The following is a 27,829-nucleotide window of genomic DNA, read 5'->3' as shown; positions in this document are numbered from 1 at the left end:
TATAAGAAGACGTACATGACTAGAAATGGTTCCTCTATCCTCCACCTACAGTATTCACCAAACCACCCAAAGGGAGGTTAGCAAGGAATTGTCAGGGGTCAGGGGTATCTGAGAACTGACTAATATTAGATCATACATTTAGAGTTCAGAGGACTCAACTCCAAACCTCCTTTTTTGACAAGTGAAGAAACTAAGTTCCAGAAAGGTTGTCACTTGCCCAGGGTCTGAGATGAGATTTGAACTCAGGTCTTCCAGACTACAATTGTAGCAGTCTATCTATTCCACCACACTGCTTCTACATTATACCAAGTGTTACTGTGAGAGATCTGCTTTCATTAAATATTTTTGGGGAACTTAAGTGCTGATAGAGAATGGAAATGAGGAAAGGATCATATTTGGAAATGATCATGTTAAAGGATGATAAACAATATAACATAGTGTATAGAAAGTCATACCTGAAGTCAGGGAAGAAATGTCTTCAAATACTGCCTCTGATGCATGCTAGTCACTTCTCAGGACTAAAGTCACTCTACAACAGTAAGCTAGAGAAGAGATGGCCATATACTTCAGGGAAAGGAATTTCCATACCAGCATTGCCTACAAAAGAAAGGTTTGCCTTTTTTTTTTTTAAGTGAGGCAATTGGTGTTAAGTGACTTGCCCAGGGTCACACAGCTAGTAAATGTTAAGTGTCTAAGGTCAGCTTTGAACTCAGGCACTCCTGACTTCAGGGCCGGTGCTCTATCCACTGTGCCACCTAGCTGCCCTGGAAAGGTTTGCCTTTAAAGAAAGATTTGTTGTTTATGCATGTCCAACTTTGTGTGACCCCATTTAGAATTTTCTTGGCAAAGATACTGGAGTGGTTTGCTATTTCCTTCTCCAGCTCATTTTACAGATGAGGAAACTAAGGAAAACAATATTAAGTGACTTGCTCAGAGGCACATAGCTAATAAGTGTATGAGGCCAGACTTGAACTCAGATTTTCCTGACTCCAGGCACAGCATTGTATCCACTGCACTACCTAGCTGCCCTTTAAAGAAGGTGGTATCTACTATTCTTCCCAGGTCTAAGAGATAATTCCTATTTGCAATGTGAATATTACAACAAAGCTAAATGCAGGGTAAGTTCTAGCTGGATTTGGAATCTGAAGACCCAGCTTTGAACTTCAATTCTAACACTTCTACCTTGCCTATATGACTTTGAATCAGTCCCATCACCTTTCTGAACTTCAGTTTCCTCATTTGTCAGTTGAAGGGATTAGATCAGATGATCTCTAAAGCTACTTCCAATTCTAAATCTATGATTCTATGCTAGATTTTTAAGGGGAAAGAACCACATTTATTTATATTTTATAAAGTGTGTTTGAAGATAATATAACCTTTCTGTTCAGATGAATTGATGTGCAATGTAAAAAGAATATTGTCAAAAGTAAATTAGTAAAACCTGACAAATTATTTCCTCTGTGCTAAGCTAGAATTTTCAGAGTTCAGAAGGAAAATGTCTCATCTTAAGCAATTTTAAACAGCATCACACAAAGTAAAATATGTGAAACTGGGTAAAAATATATATGTAATAATCCATCTGGTATCTGAAGAAAAAGTAGATTTCATTGAAGCATCAGTGATCAGGAAAACTATGTTGAGGTTTAAATAATTCATAAGATATTTGAAATATCTCAACATAATGTCATACTTTGGGTAGAGAGATTATCTAGATAATCATTAAACCTCCTTCTAATTATATGATTATAATATTCTTCTCTTTAGTCTTATTTAAAAATATTTCCCTCAACTTCCAAATCTCTTGACACCATCAGTAGCATTCTTGTCCTTTCATCCCCTACACCCATGGTTTTTCAGAGTGGATGAATAACTATAGAATTGATGATCTATGAATAGTCTTCTATGAATCTATGAATGAATGAATCTATGAACAGTCTCCAAAATAAGCCGAAGGAAGCTATGGTCTGGCAGTAAGAAAATTATGGTCAACTAATCAGGGAATGGGAAAACAAGTTGCATCTCACCTTTTCCATCAAGAGTAAGCCCAGATTTACTGTGCAATGACAATTACGCCAAAACATCATAAAAATGGTTCAACGTATTATTTTGATAGTGTTTAGTCATTTCGGTCTTGTTTAATTCTCCATGACTCCATTTGGGTTTTTCTTGATAAATATACTAGAATGATTCATCATTTCCTTTTCCAGCTCATTTTATTGATAAGGAAACTGAGAGAGGGTTAAGTGATTTGCCCAGGGTCACACAGCTGGTAAATGTTTGAGGCCAGATTTGAACTCAGAAAGACGAGTACTTGTGACTCCAGGCTCATCACTTTATCCACTGTGCCACTTAGATATCCCTCAACATATTATCATAAGCTGAAAAAAAATTTAGCAAGAAATGACCTAGTGGCTAGACATACATAGCAAGCTTGCTATCTTTTATAACTGACAACAAATCCCTATACTGCAAATAAAGATGTCAAAACATCCCTTTGTATTTAATAAATAAACTGTTCTGTAATTGGACCATTATCACAGACAGCTGAGTTCCCCTCAAGTGTCTCAATGTAACATTGATCCATAAAAATTTTTAAACAATATTTTTATTAGATGCAGCAAATATTTATAATCTCCAAGCCATGTGGAGTGAAAAGCTCTCAAAGATTCCTAAAAGAAGAAATCCAAACCATGTTAGAACAGGATGAGAGACATATGGTCCCCTGTCTGTTCTTTGAGTTGCCCAGAAGATTCTTACCCTGAGCCTACAGGATAGGACCTTATATTTCACTGCTTTTATTCAGTGATGAAAAGTAATCATTTTATCCACCTGTGCTAGAACATTAAATCTAAAAGAACAATAGCAGGCTAGCAACTTTCTCTGGGGTTATTTTTATCTGAACTCCATCTCAAAAAGATAAGAACAAGATGAATAGCAGCAGTCATTATAATAAAAATTTTTAATGTATCCAAGCGTTTGCCCACTGTGTAGTAAAGAAATTGATTGCATTCTTCACTTTATGAGTTTCAGATAAAATAGAAATCTTCTTTTGAAAGACTATTAAGGGGGGCAGCAAGAGACCCCAGGAAATGGGTACAATGCTATCATGGCAAAGGCTTTCTTTGGAATTTTGAGTGTCTTCTTCCACATGAACATTTATTTGTATTTTACGTAGCATACATGTCAGAAATTCTAATACAATGGAACATCATCAAAAACTAACTGTCCTCTGGGGGCAGCTAGGTAGCACAGTGGATAAAGCACTGGCCCTGGATTCAGGAGGACCTGAGTTCAGATGTGACCTCAGTCACTTGACACAGCTGTGTGACCCTGAGCAAGTCACTTACCCCTCATTGCCCTGCAAAAAAAAAGACTATTAAATTTTTAAATGTTCAAATAAGTGTTAACTGTAGCAAATGAGCTATAATTTACAAAGAGTCATTTTGTTCTGTCAAACGGTGGCAAGAGTATATTATTGGGGTGGGTAGTTATTGACCGAAGATGTCAGAATGTTAGGCAGCTTTCTTCAAGTAGAGTAGGAACTCTTTACTCACATAGCAAGTAAATCCCTACTATCCCCATATCAGGGGAGTCAGGACAAAGGGTTGCAGTTAATGCTCATATTTGACTGATCTGCAACTGGATGTTCTGGTCATTGTAAATTACACTTCCTCTATCTCTTCTACACGGCAAAGGATGTACAATTGCTGCATTCTGTGGATCATCCCTCTTTTTCCTACTCTATTAAAGAAGAGAGAAAACAAAGCAGAGCCTCAGGGTTTATATCATAGGATTATAGATTTCAAGTACAAAAGGAACTTAAAGATCATTTTGGCCCACAATTCTCATTTTATGAATGAAGAAAATAAGGCCCGGAGAACAGAAGTGATTTGCTCAAGATAACAAATAATCAGTGGCAAAGCTGGGATTTGAATCCAGGTCCTCAAGCTTCAGATGCCATACTCTTGTCACTACAATATACTGCCTCTAAAAGTCTGAGGGAAAATAAAAGAAAACAGATGGAAACAGAGTCCAGAGAGGCTGATGTCTAAATCAGTTAAGCATATTGGATTATTTGACTAATAAAATCTTTGACCATATGTATTTGAAATCATATTGTCCTAACCAAGAGATGACACCTGTGCTCATTGGCAAAAGTGAAACAACACAGCTCTCCCACCCAATACTTTGTGCAGTTTTATTTCTTTTGGAAATTACTTCAATTTCCTGTATGTGTTTTTTAACTAAATTCTAAACATTGACTTTGATCTTTTTCTTTTGTTCAATTAGTTTAACTCCCTGAAATTCCAGGGTGTATTTTTGGCAAAGGACAAAAAAAAATCCAGAATTGAATAGATTTAATGTCTTTCTGGTTCTTTTAAAAAATTTAAATGAAACAAAGCTACTAAGCATCCCTGTGATTCCCATATGCCTCACTATGGTTGAATTTTCCTCTTTTTTTCCCTTTTTTAGTGATGCCTTTTGAAGACATCACAGACTTTTCTTGATATATTCTCCATCCCCTCTGAAATTTTCCTTGTTTTAAAGAAAACCAGTGAGCCAAACTAAGAAACTGAATCTGACAGGGTATACAGTATTTTTCCCAATCCAATAAACATTTATTTGGCACCTATTGTGTACCAGGAACTATGTTAAATGTTGTAAAGATACAAAAAGATACAAAACACAGTCACTGCCCACAAGTAGCTCATGGTCTGATGTGAAAGAAAATAAGCAAACAATGATAGACCAGATAATTAGAAAATAAGAGGGAAAAGGCATTAGAATTAAGAAGGGCTAGGAAAGGCTTCCTAAGGAAGATGAAATTTTAGTTGAAACTCAGAGGAAGCCATGGAAGCCAGTGAGTGAAGATGCAGAGGGTATTCTGGCTATAGAGGACCGCCAGAGAAAATGTCTGGAGTGGAGAAATGGAGTCCTTTTTTCATGGAACAGACAAGAGGCCAATGTCACTGGATGAAGAATACATGGTAGGGCATAAGGCATAAAAAGACTAGAAATGAAGGAAAGGCTTAGGTTCCAGCAAGCTTTGGACAGCAAACAGACAGTTTTGTATTTGATCCTGGAGGCTATTTGAACACTAGAATTCACTGAGTAGGAGATGACATTGCTGAAGCTTCCTTTTAGGAAAATAATTTTGGTGACCCAACAGAATACAGTGGGGAGAAACTTGAGGCAGGCACACCCACCAGCAGGTTACTTCAATAGTCCAGGCCTGAGGTGATGAGGGCCTGCACCAGAGAGGTAACAGTACCAGAGAAGAGAAGGGGGCATATTTGAGAAATTGCAAAGGTAAAATCAATAGGCCTTGAATATGGGCGGGGGAGAGGCTGAGATTATGAAAAGTTTAGAATGACACCTAGATTGTGAGTCTAGGAGGATGGTAATAAGGAAATTAGGAGGTGTGGGAGAGACTTTATAGGGTAGGATACTGAGTTCCATTCTGGATATGTTGAGTTTAAGATGTCAACTAGACATCCAAAAGTCTGAAAGGCAAATGGAGATTCCAGACCGGAAATCAGCCAGAAGGTTAGAGTAGTATAAATAGATTTGAAATTCATCAGCATAGAGATATTCATTAAATCCTTGGGAGCCACTGAGATTACCAAGTGAAGTTTTACAGAGGGAGAAGGGAAGAAGGCCTGGGACAGAACCCAGAACATAGCTGGTTGACACAGTGGGTAGAATGCCAGATCTAGAGTCAGGAAGACTTGAATTCAAATCTAGCCTCAGACACTAGAGAACCCCAGGCAAGTCACTTGACCACTGTTTGCCTCAGTTTCCTCAACTGCAAATTGGGGATAATAATAATACCTACCTCATAAAGTTGTTCTGAGGAACAAATGATATAATATCTCTAAGAGCAACTAGCCCAGTGCTTGATACATAGCGGGTAATAGATAAATGTTTATTCCCTTCCCCTTTTCCTATGATCTATGTACCAAGAAGCAGAATATATTTTTTCATCTGCTCTGGAATCTAGATTATTGGAATGTTTTTATGCAAATTTCAGTAGAATTTGTTGTCTACATACATCTTCTTTTTTTATTTTTTTTTTTTTTTTTTTTGGTGAGGCAGTTGAGGTTAAGTGACTTGCCCAGGGTCACACAGCTAGTAAGTGTTAAGTGTCTGAGGCTGGATCTGAACTCAGATCCTCCTGAATCCAGGTCTGGTACTCTATCCACTGCACCACCTAGCTGCCCCTACATACATCTTCTAAAAGTTTAAACATCAAAAAACTAAAAAGATTTAAAGATTAACTAAAAGCTTTTAATGACTATGGCCAAGTTTTTGTGCTTTTTATAATGGGGAAAGTCTTAAATATTTTAAAATTTTGTCAGCTGTTGTTTTAAACTAACCTTTTATCTATAAATGCCTAACACTATAGGAATGAAGAACTGGTGAGTGTCATGAGGACAATCGTTTCTTTAAGGCCTATGAAACCATTAGCAATCATTGTATAATTTCAAGTTTTTAATTGTGGTATTTCTTTGTCATTTCTTTGTCTAAAATTGAATGTTGGCATCTTGTTTGTGAGGGGCAACATTCCAAAAAAGAATTCAATATAACAAAAACCTGTCCATATCACAGGAGATGGCTCATATTAATAGGACAATTTAAGAGCCTACTTTAATGTCTTAAAATGTGGGACTGTGTAATGTAGGAGTTTCAGAGAAGAGTCTTGTAAAAGCAAAGATATTTCCATGTGCCCAAAGCTATCTCCATCAACTAAAACATTTCCTTCTTTAATGTCTGGAAACAAAAAGAGGACATATATATGGGAAATGGAGAGATTTTAACTAGATTATTGAGATCTTTGAAGGCAGGGATAGTTTTATGGGGTCTCTCACATCGTATCAGGTAAGTAGTCATGAACAATTCTCCATAAATATAATGCTGTGGAGTAAATACTTTCTCTGTCATCTAAGCATTCGTCAGTCTCTACCCCTTCAGGGAAGCTACTGAGTGAAAAAGAGCTATAATTATCATAAAGCAAAGGAGGCTTTATCCCAGTTCATTGAGGTGGGCATGGAGGGCATTTCCTCCCTCTCTCCTTTCCTCAAAGCATAGTCTTTCCCAAACCTACATGACCACCCTCAGTATTCCATTAGTGTATTAGCCCTCTCCCAGGGCCTGTCTTCTCCATCACTCCCTCAAGTCCAACCCCAACAAACCTCCACAAAGGTACAGGTGCAAGAGATCTCATTTCCCAGCATAACTATACCTGTACTCAAATTGTCTTCTTTACCATTACCACCCCACCCATGTGCAACCAAATTTGTTCCAGTCATAATAATTTCTAGTTATAACATATTCTGAGAAGGAAAAGAAGGTTGCTAAGCTCTTTACAGGTCTTTCATTCATGTCACCCAATCTCTCTCCCTCAAGCACCCTAATAAGTCCTACCAGGGAAAACTCACAAAACTTCCAAACTTCCACCAAAGCAAAATATATCCAAAATACATTGGAGACAATACCTTGGAGAAATTAAGAGCCAGGGAAATGTGCAAAATACATTTCACTTTTCCCTAATGGATTCGAAGTACTCCCTTTTACTACTAATGCACTATAAAAATGAAGAGCATGCAATTCTTTCAGTGTATCCATAATAACAACATGGCACTGTAGTTTGGAGGAAGGACCTGATGAATTTGTTATTATTCATTTTCCCAGTATGCTTCTGGGCCCAGCCCATGCAGGTTCTCTCAAAAGTCTTAATGTGTTTTAAAATTTAATGGGTTCTAAGCTATTAAATGGCTATTAAAACTGAACTAAGGCTTTTGTATATTTGTACATTTTTATTGTGGAACTTGGAAAATATTTTACTATATCTCCTTTTATTTCTTTCAAAGGAAACCTGGAGTTATAATTATATGGGAGACTCCCAGTCTGTTTTGTAAAACTTCATTTAGTATTTTTTATGTCTGCATCATTTTATGATCATAACAAAATGAAATTTTAAACAATTTGACTCCCTTGCTACATTAAAGGGATGGCCTAGGAATTAAGCATCTGATCTTCTCTGTTTCTTTCTTTCTTTCTTTTTTTCTTTCTTTTGTGTGGCAATCAGGATTAAGTGACTTGCCCAGGGTCACACAGCTAGTAAGTGTCAAGTGTCTGAGGCTGGATTTGAACTCAGGTCCTCCTGACACCTAGCACCTGGCACCTAGCTGCCCCCTGATCTACTCTGGAACTACAAAAAGGATATACTACAGACCAACAGTTCTAAAAGTGCAAACCAAAGACCCTTAAGGGTCAAAACTATAACCATCATAATCCAAGACTTTTTTGCCTATTAAAATACTCCTCCTTTTTCCAGCTATCTATGTGAGACCAGATTTTCTTTATATACTTCAACCAAAACAATATATCTTGACAGACTGAATTCAGCAGTAGGTATGAAAATCCAACTGTTTCCTATTAATCCAAACATTAAAGAGATTTTCAGAAATATGGGAAGCAGTGCCACTTATTATTAAATTATGTTTGCATTAGAAATATAGTCATCTTCCATAAATATATGTAATTCATGTAAAAATTTAATTGATTTATTATTAGCTTCAAATAAACATTTAAAGCTTTTTATTTTAATTTCATTTTAATTTAATTTTTAATTTTAATTTCTAGTAAGAATAAAAAATGTTAGCTATAACCTACATAAACAAAACCAATTTGTTGTTCTTAATAAGTTTAAGACCAAAAGTTTAAGAGCCACTGATATAGATGATCTTATATTACAACCTGCAAGAGACTTACTGACATGAAACACTCAGTCAATAATGCTTGCCTAAAGAAGGGGATAGTAATGACTTGGGCTTTGATTTTGATTTTGATTTTGAAATGTTTCCCCTTCCCACTGAAGAAGTAGCAAGAGCCAGCACTTACATAGTTCTTTAGAGTTTATTATTTGCTTACTGGCAGACATATATATATATATATATATATATATATATATATATATATATATATATATATATATATATATATATATATATATATATATATATATACACGTGTGTGTATATGTATGCATATGTTTTTTATTTATTTATTTTTCAATTAACAGCATTTATTTTCTCTCTTTTCCACCTCCTTTGTCTTCCTTCTCCTCCCAAATTAGAAAAAGAAAACCCTTGTAATGAATATGCATAGTCAAGCAAAACAAATTTCCACATTGGCCACATCTAAAAACACATCTCATTCTGCATCTTGAGCCCATCACCTTTCCATGCTTCATCACCAGTCTTCTGTGATCATGGTTGTTCACTGCATTCATCAGATTTCTAAGGTCTTTCAATTTTGTTTGTCTTTGTTATGTTATTATTATTGTTCTCCTAGTTCTTTTCACTTTACTCTTAACTGTTCCAAGGTTTATAAACCATCCTTATAAACCTTCTATTATTTGATCCTCACAATAAATCCTAGAAGGTAGCTACCACAGATATTATTTTCTACACATTACAAATGAAAAAAGTGAATCTCAGGTTTATGTTGAACCTTGAATCAGAGATATACAGATGTTTCTGAGGCTGGATTTGGAAACTCAGAGAAATTACACATCTGTGCTCACCCACCACACAATTGTTGTATATTTGCAAACCTTCTAAAAGTCACACTTATGGAACAGAAGCATACTGGCAACTCCAGAGACAAGAGCCAGATCAGGCCTTGAACTTCCACTATTAGAGAGAAGGGAATGACTAAAGAAGGGATAATGAAGAGATAAGGAAAGATAAGAAATGAGCATTGGGTGTGAGTGGTACAGCAGAATCTATGATAGCATTAGGATGTATACTTCTAGAATGAGAAAAACAAGGATAATTGGCAAGAAGGAATTTGAATTGGTAGTGAAGACAAGTATCACAATTTTACACAGGACCAGCATTGCTGAGGAAACAAGTATATCCATGTTATAACAGAAAAATTGGAAGAGATATACCTTAAAAATTCATTCTTATCCTATAAATATATTTTAACTCCATTTTTTACCACAGTACTAAGGAAAAGATGTTTTAGTAACATGTCATTCTGACATGAGGTTGGGACTATTCAAGTTTAAACTGGCCAACTAGCTATCAGGATGGATACAGATAAGAAGTAAAGGAGATGAGCCCATTAGGCAAGGCTACTGCCTGATCAGGTGCCAAAAGACCAAGATAACTCCAGAAGTCAGGACCACCAGCCCTCATTCAAGCTTTCCCCACCCCCAAAGGGAACTTTCCATAGTCAGGTAGTCAAATCCATCTCTCACACACACACACACACACACACACACACACACACACACACACACACACACACCATCTGTTCTCTATTATGGCTTTGGATTCCCTCCTGGATGAGGAGAAATGTGTCTGAGAATCATGTTGTCTCTAAGCCATTTTCTCCCCTTGAGGCAAAGTCTTTGACTTCCCTCTTAGTCACTTTCTCTAGCACCCAAATAAAAGACCATTTTATTCTAATTGGTTTGTGTGCCAGTGTGTAATCCTTTAAAGAGGAATACCTAGGGACTCCACAACCACCTATTTTCCCTGTGACAATTCCTTAACCTAAAATTTCCTATAAGACTTTGGTTATTGTTCAGTTAATTTTATCAAGCTATTCTTAAATTATGAACCAAAAATTTCTCTAAACAAATTTGTAGACCAATAAAGAATTGAAACTGGCACTTTTGTTACCTGTTGCAAGTAGCACAAAACATGAAGCCAAATCAGCTTTTTAAAACAAATTTAGTTGGTGTAAGGAGAAATTTCTTGAATATGATCTCATGTTGGGGAGATAAAGGATAAAGTCCTCTGTATACCATCCCATGATGGAAAGGCAGATGGACACACACACACACACACACACACACACACACACACACACACACACCACATAATGAAGAGGGCACTTGGCTAGTGTCAGAGAAGCATGGAAGACCAAGCTGGGAAGGAGCTCACTTGGCATGTAGTTATTGGGGGAGGAAGTGCTCAATGAATAGTTTTATTTTTAAAAACTATTATCTGTGATTTAATCAGTATATGAAGTTCCAAGTGAGAAATTTTCTCTATCAATTTAAGCTAGCACCTTTATAGTCCTAGAAATTTGTATCTGGGAATTTGACTTGACCAGGGTCACATAATGACTATGTTGTAGGTGGATCCTTAGTACTGAAAAAGTGGAGGTGAGAAATGGTTCCAGAAGTATGATGTCTACTTGACCAAGAACAAGTGCTTACTATCTGAAGACAGAAGGCGAGTACAAATGATTGGACTGGCTTCTAAAAGATTACATACCATGGGGGACGGCTAGGTTGCTCAGTGGATAGAGCACCGGCCCTGGAGTCAGGAGTACCTGAGTTCAAATCCAGCGGCAGACACTTAACACTTACTGGCTGTGTGACCCTGGGCAAGTCACGTAATCCCAATTGCCTCACTAAAAAAAAGCAAAATAAAAATAAAAAAAACAAGATTACATACCATGAATAATTAACAATGCATACAATGATTGAACACTATCACTTAAAGTAGGAGGAAAAAGTTATTTGTCCTGCAAGTCCATGCTGATTTTAGTTTTTTCTGGTGCTATTCAACATTTCTACTAATACTGAATGTCTTTTGCTTTGTAATTAATGCCTCCTTTAATCAACAAATTTCCTTTTTGAGAACCATGAAGTTCCTTTCTATTGTTATGTGCTTTCATAAATAAAATGCACAAGGGACTTGAGTACTTGATTCCCACAGTTTGTTCTTGGAATTGTACTCTCCCTAAAGGCTTTTCTAAGGCCTGCACTTCCATGGCAATTTTCAGTTCCATCCAGGGACCCTAGGAAATTGGTACAATGGTATGATGGCAAAGCTTTCTTTGGAATTTTGAGTGCCTTCTTCCCCATGAATATTTGTATTTTACATAGCATATATGTCAGAAATTCTAATACAATGGAACACCATCAAAAACTAACTGTCCCCTGGGGCCAGATAGGTGGCACAGTGGAAAAAGCACTGGACCTGGATTCAGGAGGACCTGAGTTCAAATCTGACCTCAGACACTTGACATTTAATAGCTGTGTGAGCCTAGGCAAGTCACTTAACCTTCATTGCCCCACAAAACAACAACTGTCCCTAGAAAAAGAAAAAAATGGGGTGGGAGGGAAATTATTGAGAAAATTTAGCATTCTTTCTCATTCAAGTATTCCTTTTCCAACTCAAAAACACTGTACTAGACATAAATATTATAATTAATTTGTATTTAAGAGCTAGCTAGAAAAGGAACGAATTACCCAAAAGTTGTCTTTCCCCATTGATCCCTTAATTTTTATTTAATTTAACCTGTGTTATCACCAGCATTGAATGGAATATCTCTCAATTGACCCTAAATTTTGTAAGCTACAATCAAAACCCCTAGAGAAGCTCATATAGGAGAGTTCTAGGCTTTAGAACTTGATTTTTAAATGCCTGAGTGTTGTTTTATTTTTTATTTCAAACAAGTGGGAATCTGACTGCTTTCAGCAAAAGCTGCCTTTTCAATGCCTGCATTCATTTTGCTGAGCTCTGGTATCTGCATGTTTTTCATCTTTAAAACAGAGAGAGATTTTGACCCTTAAGGGTGTCTCTCCATTGCCTTGTGAAATCCCATGATTGTCTTTTACCAATCAGAAAGGGATCATTTTCAAATTTCTTCTTTAAGCAAAAAGAATGTAAAGCATCTCTCACTTCTAACAGTGATTACCACTGCTAAGTGGTCTCCCAAGCAACCATCTCTAAAAGACATTGAGCTATCAATGCTCCAGACACAAGCTTTGTCTTATGAAAATAACAGTTTAGAACCAAACCTATTTTCTCAAAGGGCCAATGCCTCTTCCTGAATAAACTTCTTCTAAAGATCATCTAAATATATGTTAGCAAGGCTGTTAAACAGGGAGTGTAAGTGGTTTTACCACAGAAAAATGACCATGCCCTGGTCCATTTGAATCACTAGTGACAAATCTCAAGAATCAAGTTGTCTGGTGAAATAAGCAGTTGTCCAATTGACAGAGCAAGAGATGTTCCCTCTTATATTCAATGGATTATTCAAGGTTACAAGCTTCACTTCAGTTATCAAATGGATTGCAATGTTACCACCTAAGGCAGCACAAAGTTGTCCAGTACACAAAGCAGGAATAGATTCTGAACTATATAGTGAACACATAGACCATTATAAGATGAAAGCACACACACACACATTTAATATATATGTGTATGTATATGTATGTATATATATATACACATACACACATATATATGTATATTATATATATATATATATATGAATGAAACATAAGCTCCTCTATTCCTCATAGGTCCAGTTTTATAAACTATGATACCTCATGATTACATAAAATGTTACCTAAAGGATATACAATGAAGGTCACATTTGACCACTGTATTATAGCATTCTTGAAAATTACTTTGGAATCCATTTTTTGGAATGATTTTGTGAATTCCTTCAAACTTACTCCTAGAGAAATGGCATAGGTTTGAAAATGTGATAACTACTATTCTAATCTCAAAAAGGAAGATTATGCCTTAATGTTTTGCTTCTTGGATTGGATAAGAAAGGCAAATTTATTCACTCTTGTCCAAATATTACAAAATTATTACAATCAACATAAATCTATCGCCTACCAGGGGAATGTCACAAAATCTTGACTACAAAATAAAATAAATCAGTGTTATCCTTAAAAAGATGGAGAAATTAGGGTTAAAATATTAAAATTCAACCTTAAATTAGAATACTGTCAATCTTCCTTCATTAACAAAAGATCAAATTCTCTAAACCATAAACTTAATGCTATTTGTTTAATTTGTAACCTATAGTTCCAATCATTAAGTCAATATTGTGCAATTAACTTTAAAGCAAAACATTTCTCTCAAAAGAAAAATGCATAATTTTAATAAAGTTGCCTTTGGATCAAAAAAAGGCTCAAGGACTCCAGGAGCAAAAGTTAAAGCTCTTAATGGTTATGTTTTTTCAAGTATTAACTCTAAGACCAGAGTTCTCCATACTTGTTAGGCACAAAGAACAAGAGTATTATAAACAGGAATTTTAAGAAACTACTAAAGCCTTTTGTTTTAATTTTGGAATTCTTATTTACATATTGTGGGGGAAAAAAAACTTGAAATTCTATAATTCTGGTTCCATGAGGGAATCTATTTGACCATAGAAAGGAGCTGCTTTGATGGCTTTATGAACAGGCATCCCATAGGATTTTTTTTTTCTTTTTGACTGACTCTGAATTCATTTTTGTATGGAACTACTCAAGCAAATTCCTTCTACTAATACAGATTGGTTCATACTCTGAAATTTGTGATCTTAAAGAATTGCCTGAAGTAAAATGGATAATTTTCATTACATGAAATTTTAAAAGTTTTGCACAAATGAAACAAATGCAGCCAAAAATAAAAGGAAAGCAGGAAACTGGGGGGGGGAGAGATATAGATAATTTATAGCAATTTTCCCTGGTAAAAGACTCATTTCTCAAATGTATAGGGAATGAATTCAAATTTATATTAGAAATGAGTCATTCCCCATTTGTTAATGGTCAAAGGATATGAACAGGCATTTCAGATGAAGAAATCAAAACTATCATTAGTCACAAGAAAAAATTACCTAAATCACTATTGTCTTGAGAAATGAAAATTAAAACAACTCTCAGGTATCAACTCACACTTATCCTATTTGGCTGACATGACAAAAAAAGGAAAATTTTAAATGCTGGAGGGGATGTGGAAAAATAAGGACACAAATACACTGTTAGTAGAGTTGTGAACTAGTCCAACCATTCTGGAGAACAATTTGGAACTAGGTCCAATGGCCTATAAAACTACATAATCTTTGACTCATCGATACCACTACTAGGTCTGTATCTCAAAGACATCAAAGATAAAAAGAAAGCATCTATAAATACAAAAATATTTAGAGTAGTTTTGTGTGATAGAAAATAATTAGAAATCAAGGGCATGTCTATCAGCTGGGGAATGACAGAACAAATTGATTGTGATAGAACACAATATAAGAAATGATGAGTGAGATGGTTTCAGAAAAACCTAGAAAGATTTAAATGAACTGATGCAAAGTGAAGTGAGCAGAACCAAGATATCATTGTACACAGTAATGACAATATTGTAAGGTTGGCAAACACTTCATAAAAGAAGCTGGAGCTCATTTGGCTCAAAGATGTTGGTTTGTAAAGTTAGAGACATACTAATTTAAAAATAATGCTGATGAATTATACAATGGCTGAATGAAACAGGTTATATTGAATATTCTCCCATCAATTATAAGCAGGACAATGCTGAATGTTAGTCAAGCTATTTGTGCATCTTTGAAGAAAGAATTTCATGTTAAAATGGGGGGGGAGCTTAAAGTCTCATGGGTTGGAAATATAAAGGATGAAACATTTCCACACTTCCTTCAATAAATGTATTTTTGAAGGAAGAAATTAGATGATAATAAAATTAACTGGCACACTTATACAATTTGTCATATCATTTGTTTCTTATGATGCTTTTAATGCTGTGACATTTCCCACAATAGCCCCAAAGGCAAGAGGTTCTTTGTGAGACTAAGAGATGTGGAACCAATGCAGAAGCAAGATACCCAGAAATTTCTCCTTCCAGCTTCACCAATAACTAGGGCCTAAATGATTCACTAAACCTCCATACTCATTCAATCCTTCCATGTTGCTTTATGGGACACAAGTACTGTGATAGGTGAGAATTCCTTTGAAAATATTTTTTATTCATATTTATTGAATTCTACACAGAATGGAAGCCATTTATAATAACAAATCATCAACTAGCAATTGTTAAGTACCTACAGTATACTGGGTACTGTACTGGATCGTAGGAATACAAATACAAAGAAGAAATTAATCCCCGGAGCTTTAGAGAGTTGTGGGTAGAGTAGAGAAGAGATGATTCATCTGTCACAAAACCATGTTTTAATAGATTATTGCTGCATCTAGTTTGTTATACCTCACTGGACATGGTTTGACCCTGGGTATATGAAAGGAAACATAGCATAGTGGAGAGTTGGACCTAGAGCAAAGATAACAAATTTAAATCCTGCTTCAGATATTAAATTTTGTGACCCTAAGCAAAGCATTTAACTTTTCCCAACCTAGTTTCTTCTTCTGTAAAATGGGGATAAAAATAGCATTTATTTCACAGTGTTGTTGTGAGGATCAGAAATGATAATACCTGCAAAGGGCTTTGCAAGCCATAAAGTTATTTGTAAATGCCAGCTATTGTATATTTTAATCCATGCAATAATGATGTGTATTTTCTTTTTTTCCAGCTATGCAAAATAGTTTACATAGTGCTTAAGTACAAATGGGAGACATGATTTTTTAAAAATAAATGCTTACCGACAAATTTATGGTCCTACAAAATAGAATTTAAATTAGATGGTCCAAGTTGATCTATCTCCTTGTACCCACAGTAACTGTTCTTTTTCCCAAACCAATAAAATCAATATACTGAATCATCAGTTCCATTGTATGAATAACAGATCACAATAAATGAGTCTCTTTTTCTAAGAGCTTTTTCTGACTCCTCTCCAAACATGACTGAACTGGATAAAGATAATAGAAATTTCTTGAAGGTCAAGGGTTGCAAATGCTTAGGATTTGGGAGTATCTTTTTCTATATCATATATTCCAAAGTAGCCTGCTCTATAAATAATAATATCCTTCAGTGAGATGTTGGAACCTTGACACAAGCCACAAATTCTATAAGACTTGGTCATTTTCACTAGGCACTTTCCTGGGCCTTTGAATTCTCTCTCATGGCTAGATTTCCCAAAATCAGCTGCCAAGTGGGTTCTCTCAAAATCCAAGGAGTAGAAAAAACAGAGAGAGGTGACTCCAGCTGTAAAACCAGAGACAAGATTATGAGCAAAAACAATCTTAAACTCCTCCCCAAAACACTAGTTTACATTTATCTTTAAAGGCAAAGTTAAGGATATGGGTGGGGAAAGATCTACTGATATTTGCTGCTACTCCATAAGAAGGGATTCTGTCCCTGTGGGATTCAGATTATATAACCCTTTCTGCTTTGGTGCTGCTTATCAGCAGCAATTTGTTTACTTGCATGCTACTGCAGTGGTAGTTTGATTCTCTCAGTGAGGGCTGTGGGTCTTGGAATTCCTTGGTGAAGATGACCTGTTCCATCCTAGATGACAGGTGAGAGTCAGAGGCAAAGAGTGGGTAGAAAAGGGGCAAAAACTGGGGAATGAGTTCCCCTCTATCACTGTATATATTCTAATTATTTCTATGACCTATCCACTAAGTTCTTTGGCTTGATATTATTTAATTCATGATTTGATTTTGTGAGAAAATAATGGGTTTGGGGATGCCCAGGGGCCCTGCTTGCTTGAGAGGATAATATTGAGATTGATTGAATTGACTTTGCTGATTAACTCACTTGAAATTGACTTGGTTGAAACCACGCCTACCTGAGGGCCTGGCCCTCAGAGGGTATATTCTTTGAGCTCTGACTTGGGTACATTCTGCTCATGGACTACCCTCAAGTCCAGTGAACCAACGAATTTGGATGATGTTGGGACCATCTCTCCTCCAGACTTGTTCCAGGGTTCCACTCACAGAGGGATAGGGACTTCCTTTTTGACCTGAGACTCGGAGGTGGTGGTGCCCTTTTCTCTCTCCTCCTCTATCCTACGTAGGCTTTCCTAACTTTCTGATCCATGTGCTGTCTCTCTTTACTAATATCTAATATGCTTTAATAAATGCTTAATGCCCCCAAACTGGTGCTAAAGCTAATTTATAAGTAGCAATATATTAGAAACCCCAGCTAATTTCCCCAAACTTGGGACAGAAATAGGGTGACCACATATAATTTTAAAAACCACAATTTGAAGAACAAATATAGGACATCTACATACATATAGGGAGAGAAGGGAGAGAGAGAACTTGTAGTTTCTACTATGGCATTGCCAATTCAAGAAATTTACCGATTTTTCTTTAAGAATCCTTTGACTATCTACTCTCATGCAAATGAGTTGTGATTAAATGTTTAAAAAAATAAAATTATAGGGGCAGCTAGGTGATGCAGTGGATAAAGCACCAGCCCTGGTTTCAGAAGGACCTGAGTTCAAATCCAGCCTCAGATACTTAACACTTACTAGCTGTGTGACCCTGGGCAAGTCACTTAACCCTCATTGCCCCACACCAAAATAAAAAAAGAAAGAAAAAGAAAATTATAAGCAAAAATTAAACAAAATAGTTATGTCAAATATTCTAAATTTCAGCATTTAAAGATAAGTAAGATAAGTTATGTGTAGGAATTGTTTTAAAATGAGGATAATTGATTACAGGAGTTTGAAACAATCAGCATTCCTGATAAATTAGACTAACACAGAGTCTATACTATACTTTTGAGAATTGCACCCATATCCACAGATAGGTGTTCTCTGTCTTGTTTAAAGACTTCCACAATCAATCAGATATATCATTTCTATTTCTAAATGCTTTAAAAGGTGGGTAGACTTGGGATTCCAAATTTTTTAAAATACCACTTGCATCTAAGACTTCTAAAGAACATTTTTGGATTTAGATATAATGCATGTAAAAACACAATTTAGCTTAAGCTAATTAATGACTTTCAACAGAAATTAGTTTATTGATGTTTACTCTATATATTGAGTCAATTGAAATTCATTTTCTATTAGATCTATTTGAACAAGGATTTCTATTTAATCTCTTTTTTCCTTCCCTCCTGATTCCTTTATGTCCTTACATAAAATCAACAAATCTGTCTGAGATTAGAGAATGCATTCTTTCCTTCAATAATGGATCTGTGGGGCAGCTAGGTGGCACAGTGGATAGAGCACCAGCCCTGGATTCAGGAAGACCTGAGTTCAAATCCCGCCTCAGACACTTAACAATTACTAGCTGTGTGACCCTGGGCAAGTCACTTAACCTCAATTGCCTCACCAAAAAAAAAATTTTTTAATGGATCTGTAATTTTGCCATTCTTCATCAACATTATCATCATAATTAGCATTGATATAGTCTTTTAGGTTTCACAAAGTATTTTACAAATATAATCTTATTTTATCCTCGCAACAATTCTGGGTGGCAGAAGCTGTTTTTATCCACACTTTACAGATAAGGAAACTGTTGCTTACAAAGGTTAATTGACTTTCCCAGGGTCACATGACTATTAAGTATCTGAATCAGGATTGGAACTTAGATCTTTCCGACTCATGGACAAATACTTTATCCACTGTGATAGATGGGCCTATGAAAGGGTTACTCTATCTAGCCAAAAATAAGTTTATCTGGTGCAAAATACAAGTTTATATATAATAAGGAAAATAACTTTAATATTCCCAGAGTCAATGACAATCTATGTAGTAAGATATCACTATTAGAAAATCCCTGATGCCTAAAATACCCTCTTATCCCCCTGTTTTTATTCATCAAAATATGAATAATATTTCAAAGCCCAGATCAGTGTCTGCCTTCTTCATGAAGCCTTCCTTGAATACCACAGTGAAAAATACTCTCTTCTTCCTTTGTTGACTGCCAATTAGTTCTATCCGTACTACTCACATGATATATAGGAACTTGTACTATATTCTTTGTGTACTCATTTAAACTACTCAATTATACTATAGAAGTTGTGTCTACTCATCCTTTACCAGCATGCCTTATGATTAGTAGGTACTCAAATATTTGTTGAATCAATCAGCAAACATTTATTAAATGCCTAATAGGTGTCAAGTATTGTACTAGGCACTATAGCTACAAAAATGAATGAATTTTTCCATGATTATTTTTGGTCTTTAAAAAAAACAACATACAGAAACTTTCAATAAATCCACTTATATTTTCTCATCGTGACATGGAAGTGATCTGTCATTTTAAAAAAAGGCTATGGGGGGGGCAGCTAGCTGGCACAGTGGATAAAGCACTAGCCCTGGATTCAGGAGGACCTGAGTTCAAAGCCAGCCTCAGACACTTGACACTTACTAGCTGCGTGACCCTGGGCAAGTCACTTAACCTTCATTGCCCTGCAAAAAAAAAAAAAAAAAGGCTATGAAGATTTGGCAAGTTGTACTAAGTTGGCATGGTTTTTAAGAATGGGCACAACTGGATCTCAAAAATAAGTGCCAAAAGAAAAAATTAGTCACATTTAAAGGATAACTAATATCTATCCTACAAAAATTATTCTCAAAAATAGATAAAGACATTCTGCAAAACTCTTTTTATATTACAAATAAAGTCTTGATTTTTAAATCAGAGAGAGAAAGGGAGAGCAGAGAAAGATGATTGTAGATTAAAATTTTTTTGTCTTTTTTTTTTGGTGGGGGAAAGGGGTTTAAGTGACTTCCCCAGGGTCACACAGCTAGTAAGTGCCAAGTGTCTGAGGCCAGATTTGAACTCAGGTACTCCTGAATCCAGGGTTGGTGCTTTATCCACTGAGCCACCTAGGTGGCCCTTGTAGACTAAATTTTAATGAATATAGATGCAAAAATCTTAAATGAAATCCTTGATTGCATGTGGATTATAGCAATATAGTCAGAAAATAATTTATTATGATCAAGTTGGATTCATTCTAAGGCTATAAGGATCATTCAACTTGGCATCCGTGGGCACAAGATTATTTTCATCTCTAACTATGCAAAGATGTATCTTACGTATACACATATACTATAAACCTGACTAATGTTTTTTTTCAAAGCTGGCCTATAAAATGAACCTTGTACAACTTTTAGAAAATTTCTAGCCCAACATCTGTCCTTGAGAGAGGAAGAAAAAAGTAGTTAAATAAATTAAATAAGCACCTTCTTATTTGTTCTTTGAATGCCCTGAATTAGTAGTCCTGTGGGTAAGAATAATATTTCATGTTTATACAGACCTTTAAAGCTTATTGAAGATTCAACTTACATAAATTTTGTTGTTTAGCTAGTGCAATTATTATTAACCTCTCACACAAACAGACTTTACACAGGAGGAAATCAAGGCTCTATTAAAAAAGCTAAGTGATTTACCCAGGTTCACTCAACTCATAAATATCAGAGAGAGTTCATTTTCAGGTCTCCCTAACTCTAGATCCAATTCTCCATCTATTATAACACATGGGAGAAGTTAGAAGAAATGGCTTTCACCAAGACCTAAACCTTATTCCCTTAGGTTATTCTTCCTTTATACCCCAGCTCTGCTTTATATTTTCTAATTAATATTAATAATTAATTTAAAATTAATATTAATAGCACCTAGTTCCAAGCATTGTTGCATGATCAAATGAATTTTTTATTTTGGTTCTTGGGGGGTGAGGCAATTGGGGTTAAGCGACTTGCCCAGGGTGCATGTCAAGTGTCTGAGGCTGGATTTGAACTCAGGTCTTCCTGACTCCAGGGCCGGTGCTCTATCCACTGCACCACCTACCTGCTCCCAGATGATCAAATGAAATATTTGTCAAGCGCCTGACACACAATAGGCATTTATTAAATGTTTCCTTCTTTCTTCCTTCTGTAATTTATAGTCTTGAAGCATTTAGGTGGTGCAGTGAATAGAGCAGTGGTCCTGAAGTTGGGAGGACCTAAATTCAAATCTCTCCTCAGACACTTACTAGTTGTAGGACCCTGGGCAAGTCACTTAAAGTCAACTGCCTGAAACACCCTGGATCATCACCAGGCATCTTGATATGTATCTTGCCACTGGACCCAGATGGCTCTGGAGGTTGACCTTGCCCAGGCCTTTCTGACTTAAAAATCCATTTCGGTGCAAGTCATGACATCTCATGGTCCTCTTTGGGAACAAAGGATATGACAACAATTTATAGTCTTAATGAGTGAACTGTGACACTAGGAGATTGTGACTTTCCCATAGTCACACTGATAGCATGTGTCAAAGGAAGTACTTAAATTCAGATCTTTTTGACTCAAAGGACAGGCCCCTGCAACTACTCCTCTTCTATGATAACTCTGTGAGAACAGGCAAATTTCTGGAAATGACAAAGAAAACAAATTATACTGTGTCTATCAAAATATTGAAGCAGACTTCAAATTGATCCTGTAAAAGGAATTGAATAAGACTGCCTCAGGAAGTCATTGACTCTTAGCAAAGCTTGAAGATACGTTAAACAAAATGACAAGCCATATAAATTTCTCAAGCTCTTGACATTTATTTCACAAACTCTAGGTGAACCTAGATACTCTAGCTGAATTAAATTATTATAAGCAATTTTCTGTCAGAAAAATAGCCCTCATCTAACACCAAATAACCATGTAACTAAGCACTGGATGGTACTTTTAAGATTAGGAAAGCACTTCCTTGCTTTCCACTATGCAATTATGGGGCAACTAATTCTTTTATGGGATGGAATGAGTTTAAGGACTTCTCCTTATCCATTGCTATAACACTAATTGAGTTTACTAAGGAAGTAAATTATGCCATTGTCAATAAGAAAATTGACAGCCCAATTTTTCCAGCTCTAGTGGCTGGTCACAAAAGTGCTACCATACCAGGCATAGAACATTAAAAATCCTGGCAGGCTACCATCTTAGAAAACCTTATTTTTCTGTAAATTGAAATATATTTTATAAACTCTGTATACTTTTGGATTAGTTTTCAGCATCAAATCATATGATGTAAAATGAATGATTCAATTATTTCCAAGATGTCCATTATTCCAAGTATGCACCATTCAGTACCTGATCATAGTGAATCATATGCTTAGATCTGGAAGGGACCTTAGAAGGTATCATAATCCCCTCATTTTACAGATGAAAAAAATGAGCTCCAGAGGTTACGTGGGTTGTCCAAGGTTGCATAAGTCAGTGGGTCAACAAATGTTTAAGTGCTTAGTATGTGCCAGACATTGTGCCATAAACTGAGGATATGTAGTGCTTGCCTTGAAAAGAGTATACATTCTGATGAAGGAAACAAGCAACTTGGAATATACAAGATATATTCAGAGTAAAGTATAAGCCTAGAGTGACAGATTGTGCCAGATCATGAACAATTCTAAATGCCAAACAGAGGAGTTTGTATTTCATCCTAGAGGCAATAGGGAGCCACTGGAGTAGCAATCAGATTTGAACTTTAGGGCAGTGATGTCAAGCTGAAAGAGAAATGGGAGCCACTAATCCATACATGAGGAGCACTGTAGACCACTTACTAATTTAAATTAAAGATTACATTAAATATTATGAAACATAACATTAAAATGTAGTTATTTATATGTTATTCTATATTCATTTTGTGCAATATTTCCCAATTACATTTTAATCTGGTTCTGTGGCATTCCAAGTGGTGTAGCCAGAGTTTTATAAGTCTCTGCTTTAGGAATATCATTTTGGAATGAAGGATGGAGTGGATAAGGAAGAGAGACCAAATAGGATGCTTTTGCAAAACTTCAGGAGAAAAGTGATAAGGGCCTAAATAAAGTAAGATTAAAGGCATGGGTATAATGAAAAGAGGTCATATACAAAATATACTGTGGAGTTAGAAGCAAGATTTGACAAATTTATGGATAGGTGGAGAAGGAAAATGATGAGAATGACACTGAGATTGAAAATTTGGATGAAGGATGGTGGTACCATTAACAAAAATAAAGAAGTTCAGAAGGGATTTCTATTTTAGACATGTTGAGTTTTTATTCCTCCATAACATCCAATTGGAAATATCCAATAGGAAGTTTGTACTGTAGGACTAGAGCTCAAGAATGAAACTGGGGCCAGATCTCTAAATCTTAGAGTCACTATATAAAATGATAATAGAACTGATGGATGCTGATGAGATTACTAAGAGTGAAGGTATAAAGATGAAAGAGAAAATTACTTCGGATTTGGGGTATGTTTATTGTTGAGGTAGGAGATAGATGATAATCTAGACAAGGAGAGAGGAAAGAAGATATCCCAGAGAAGAAAATGTTCAACAGTGTCAAATGCTAAAAAAATTTTTTAAATTTTAAAAAAGGCAAAAGAAGTATGGAGGCTAAGAAGAGAACATCAGATTTGGCGATTAAGAGAGAGCAGTTTCATTTTATTGATGAGGTCAGTATGCATACTACAAAGGGTTGAGAAGTGAATGAGATGAGAGAAATTGGAAGACCTATCTAATAACTTCATTAAACTATTTTTCAATATCTAGGAAATGCATATTTTGCTAAAACAATAACTAACATGTTATGGTACTTTAAAATTTACAATGCAGCATATATATAATATTAAAGAGCAACATATATGTTTATATGCATATCTGTATATGTGTGTGTATATCTCACTTGATCCTCACAACAGCCCTATTAGGCTATCATTATAATCCCATCTTATGGGTAAGGAAAATGAGCTTGAAAGGGGGTTAAATGATTTGTCCAGGGTCACAGAGCTAGTGTCTGAAGCAGGATTTGAAATCAGGTTTTCCTGACTCTAAGTCCAATACTCTATCATAAAGATGAATGGGCAAAAGGGAGAATCAAACAACTTCTTTATCAGTAACCTTTTGAATAGACACCTATTTTCAGAAAAGAATTGATTTAGCTCAAATCAGTTTAGTTTTCCATTTCTAAGATTAGCTTGAGATGCTTTATCCAACTTGTCAATAGTATATAATAATAATAATAATAATAATAGCTAACATTTACATAGTACTTTAAATTGCAAAATACTTTTTATGCATGTTTTCTCATCTGATCTTCTTAACTTGAGTGCTTCACTGCTATAACTAAATCAAAGTTGTGGTAAAGAAATTCTTGTTGAGCAAAGTATGAGCTCTAATATAAAGAAGGATTGAAAATCAAGTTGAACATTGAATTCACCTCAGGAACTCACCCTTAAATTTTCTGAGGCAGTGTAATGAAAGAAAAGATAAAGGAAATTCACCAAAAAACAATCTACAAGAGAGTAAGAGAGATTAAGGTAAGATTGGTTGTTTTCCCAGGTAGTTGATTTTACAGTTGCCCTGGAACTTTTTGACACATTCGCTGGATTGAAACTGATGCAGCACCTACCATCTGCTGTATTCCCTCCCTCTAAAACAGAGGCACTGAAATTGACTTTAGACAGACAGCCCAGAACTAGTGGCTGAAACCAAAAGAATAGTGCTTCTTCCATGTGTTTAACAAGATCCACACTAGAATGTAGCACCAGGAATAGCTCTGGAAAATCTGAAATTATTTACTTGGTTGGTTTGGTTTTTTGAAACTACATATAAAATTAATTATTTTTGGCTTCTGTAAAGTAACCATCCCCTTCCTATTCTCAACTTTCCATTGCTATTAATGGCACCACCAACATTCTAATCTCCCAAATCAAAACTTTTGTCCCCACTCCTCTGATTGACTTTATTTCTCTTCTTTTCTTTTTTCTCTTTCTTTTCTTTGTTTTTTGGGGGGCAGGACAGGGCAATGAGGGTTAAGTGACTTACCCAGGGTCACACAGCTAGTAAATGTCAAGTGTCTGAGGCTGGATTTGAACTCGGGTCCTCCTGAATCCAGGTCTGATGATTTTTCCACTGTGCTGCCTAGCTGCCCCCTCTCATTGACTTTTAATCAATCAATAAGCATTTATTAAGCACTACTACAAATATGGTATTATTCTAGTTACTGAGGGTACAAATACAAAGAAGGATTTAATTCCTCCTTGCAATTAGCTTCCAACATGGAGTAAAAAAAAAATTAAATCTATGTCCTTAGTGATACCCAAACCAGTTTCTCACATTCCTCCAAATATGTATTACTGCAACATAAATGGTTTTCATAAATGGTTTTGTATTCTCCAGTCTCTCTCCCTTGAAATTCGTCCTCCTGAGTAATCTTTCCTTGATACCACTTGAATCAATTAATCATATCAATTTCATGTTCAAGCCCTTACAATAGTTCCCCATTACCTATGGCATTAATTCTAAGTTCTTCTGCTGTTAGTGAAAGCCCAACCCTACTAAATTATCCTTATTTCCCACCACTTTTTATGAGCCTTTGCACATCTTACTGTCTGTTCCCCATGCACACAACACTGATTTTTTTCACTCAAGATGCTGCACCACCTGTAAATGTCCTCTCCTCTCCTCTCTGCCTATTCAAGTCATCCCTATCAATCAAAGCCCCATTCAAGTCCTATCTTCTTCATGAAGCTATTCATCCACAGTGATCTCTCCCTCTTTGAACTCCTATTCCATTAAATTTTTGGACATACCACTTAGTACTTAATTATATGGTGTAATCATTTCTTGTGCGTCAATCTTGTCTCTTCAAGTTATTTACAAGAACCTTTAGGGCAGGAACTATGTCTTACTCTTCTCTGTACCTCCTATACCACTTACCCCAGAAACTGGTTCATAGAAACTACTCAGCAAATACATGTTGACTGATTGATTTATAGCTCTGAGACTTGTCATCAGATCTAACTCAAACATAAATTGGTTTGGAATTTAGAAGTTCTGACCTCCAACCCAGAGCAATGTTCCTTTACATCACAAAATGTTTAAAGTTGCCCTTATAGTCTACAAAATGGAGAAAACTAGTCTAGCATTCTTAAAAATATATAGATATAGATATACACACTCAATACACATGTACAAAAATATGCATATGTATGTGTGTATATGTATAATCATATATATATATAATTACATAAATTGGATTGTCATTTCATTTTTCTTAGAAAAATCCAGTTCTGATGTCTTCTCACAGTATGTAAGGGACCCTAAGTTTTCTAAAAGTTAGGTTAGTGGAGCCCAAACTCAAATTTCTCTGTGTACAATTCCAAAAAACAAAAACAACTATATGCCTGTTGTCTAAGGACCAACTTAGATTTCATTTCACTCCCTACCTCACCTCTTTAAGAGACTAGATTACTTTTTAACATCATCAGGTTATAATTCTAAAGATTCACTACAGTATGTATATGTATATGTAGCTTTGTGAAAAAAATTCTCTAAATCACTATTGATTAGAGAAATGCACATTAAAACAACTCTGAGGTACCACCCCATACCTTTCAGATTGGATAATATGACAAAAAAAGGAAAATGATAAATGTTGGAGAGGATGTGGGAAAATTGGGACACTGGTGCACTGTTGGTGGAGTTGTAAATTGATTCAAACATTTTCAGAAGTAATTTGAAACTATGCCCAAAGTGCTATAAAACCATGCATACCCTTTGACTCAGCAATATCACAGTGATGTCTGTATCCAAAGGAGATAAAAATCAAAAAATAAAAGGATCTATATGTTCAAAGATATTTATAGCAGCTCTTTTTTGTGGTGACAAAGAATTGGAAATTGAGAGGATACCCATCAATTGGGGAATGGCTAGACAAGTTGTAGTACATGATTTTGATGGAATACTAATGTACTACAAGAAATTATGAGCAGGATGCTCTCAGAAAAACCTGGAAAGACTCACACAAACTTATACAAAGTGAAATGTGCAGAACCAGAACATTGTATACAGTAACAGAAATATTGTACAATGAATGACTGTAAATTCACTATTCTCAGCAATGAATTGATCCAACACAATTTCAAAGGACTTATGATGGAAAATGCTATCCATCTCCAGAGAAAGAAATGATGGAGACTGAATGCAGATTGAAACATACTTTTTAAAACTTTATTTCTCTTGTTTGTTTAAGAGGAGTCTGTGTTTTCTTTCACAACATGACTAATATGGAACTGTTTTACATAATTGCACATATATAACCTGTATAAAATTGTTTGCCTTCTCAGTGAAAGGGAGGAGGGGGTGGAAATGAGGGAATGGGAGAATTTGGAACTCAAAATTAAAAAAAAAAACAAGTGTTAAAAATTGTTTTCC

The 27,829-nt window shown here is 35.6% G+C and overlaps 1 pseudogene; it reads right to left on the bottom strand.

Annotated features, from left to right (window-relative positions):
* Window positions 1-16,511: 16,511 nt before the first annotated feature.
* Window positions 16,512-26,371, bottom strand: LOC122747716 (annotated as a pseudogene).
* Window positions 26,372-27,829: the final 1,458 nt, after the last annotated feature.

This window comes from Dromiciops gliroides, chromosome 3 (assembly GCF_019393635.1).
Source record: "Dromiciops gliroides isolate mDroGli1 chromosome 3, mDroGli1.pri, whole genome shotgun sequence".
NCBI classification, from domain to species: Eukaryota; Metazoa; Chordata; class Mammalia; order Microbiotheria; family Microbiotheriidae; genus Dromiciops; species Dromiciops gliroides.
Note: the sequence above shows the minus strand (reverse complement) of the source record. Positions and strands in the feature narration are given on the sequence as shown.